The sequence below is a fragment of the Nymphaea colorata genome, chromosome 9 (assembly GCF_008831285.2).
Source record: "Nymphaea colorata isolate Beijing-Zhang1983 chromosome 9, ASM883128v2, whole genome shotgun sequence".
NCBI lineage: Eukaryota > Viridiplantae > Streptophyta > Magnoliopsida > Nymphaeales > Nymphaeaceae > Nymphaea > Nymphaea colorata.
The window spans coordinates 2576275-2578175 of NC_045146.1; positions in this window are offsets into that span (position 1 = coordinate 2576275).

Consider the following 1901-nt stretch of genomic DNA (forward strand, 5'->3'; position numbering starts at 1 on the left):
TCAGGCAGGAAGGGATAATAGCTGATAATACTAATATTTGCAAATTTCTCTTTGTCAATAAGGAGTCTTTGTCTCTGTTGAAACAGAAGCTTATATCTGCGTTTTGTTGGATGACGGTAATAACTTTTTCTTCTCTGACGCACTTTCGTTTTTAAACTGCATTTTCCTTCTTGGCCAAGTGAAACGTTACAGTGATCTGTCTGTCTTGTCTTACATAGGCTTGCTCAGTGATTGCTAATACTTTGATGGCAAAACAATTTGTGTGGTGTCTAGACTGCATACTTTATGTGATGGAAGGTCTCGGGATGTTTCTCACTAGAGCCATGTATGTGATGTCCAAAATTTTCAGTTGTTTCAAAAATATGGAAGCAGCTTTGCTTGTTTCATTAGTAAGCTGTGGAATTTGTGTGCTTACATCCCTAATATGCTTGATACATACGCTTAGTGTTAAACAACACTTATGATTGTGTTTTTCTTACCTTGGATTTTCTGTCCACTGTATCTAAAAGTTAAATGGGTAAAAGCTAGCTTTTTGGCTTAGTTTATACACCAGAGCATGATCTTTTCTTCTGACTTACCAAAGTTGTAGTTGTCTAGCTTGAAAACAGAATGGTAGTGAAAGGAATCGTTTGGAAGTCCGGGTCTCAGCTCCGTGACATTTTCTATCTCTGTTCTGACACCTGTTGGCAGGCAAAACTATCCGGACACTAGTTTCCTGCTTAGTTGTAAACCAGGCTTTGTCATTCGCTTTTGACTCGTTGAAGTTTTACGCTGAAATGGAAATAATGGTGAAGAAACGTTTGAATTATTTTGGGAAATTGTTCAAAGTTTTACCTCAATGTGAGGAGTGTTTTACTTCCATAAAGAAAGAGGCATACCATAACTGGCCGGATTAAGGGCTTGAACAAGCAGTTCTTTAATTTGATTCTTGGGAGCGTTATACCTTTGTGTTTTAAATGGTGAAGCGTAGTATCTAAGTTGAAGTTGAAGGGTGTACTGTTGCCATCGTTGATGTTGACACAGCTGAAGACTGTGGAGGAGGGAGACCTTTTTTTTTTTAAAATTTTATTTTTATATATTGGGAGTTGGGGGAGAGAGGTGCTTTAGGATCTCTTTCCTGGGTGGTGGGTTTGACATTTATTGGAATTTGTCTTAGTTTTCTAGACGATATATTTATGCACTTCTGTTTTTGAGATAAATTACCATATCCGACTTCCTGATGTTGCTTAATGTGATCCAAAGTCAAAATATAAATTCTAATTATTGGAAATGAAACGTCGAATTTGGATTTTTACATGTAATTAGATTTCGGATATCTGCAGAACCCAGGTGTATACCGGATTTGGTGAGAATCATCTAGTTTCTGATCGGATGTGAATTTTTTTACTAGATCCAATTACTAAAGTTGGACCCAAATGCAATATGAGATTGCATGGGAACATTGACAATTTGACATCATTAGCTACAGCGTGGTTACAATGGGTGTTTGATGGGCCTTAATAATAGTAATTGATAACAACAACAACCATAATAATAATGACGATAAGTGGGTCATTCCATTTTTTTAATGGAAAATTTCACTTTAGAGTCTTTCTTTTGGCTATAATTTGAAATCCACCTTTTTTTTTTCAACTTTTCTTAATACGAGTTCCACTTTCGCTGACAACTGGTCGGAAAGGACTTCCAGTTAAATTATGATATGTTAAAAGCCTGATCTCCAGCATTGTCTTTTTAAATTAAAAAAATATATATTTTTTCCTTTTCATAAATGGAAAGGACATCATTGTCCTTTCTTGCGTCGGGTCCTCATTGCCAGTAAAACGGAGGCTCATACCAAAAAGTCAGATAAATGGGAACCGTATTTGGATTTATCACCAAATGGGTGGCAGCTTAAACCATGT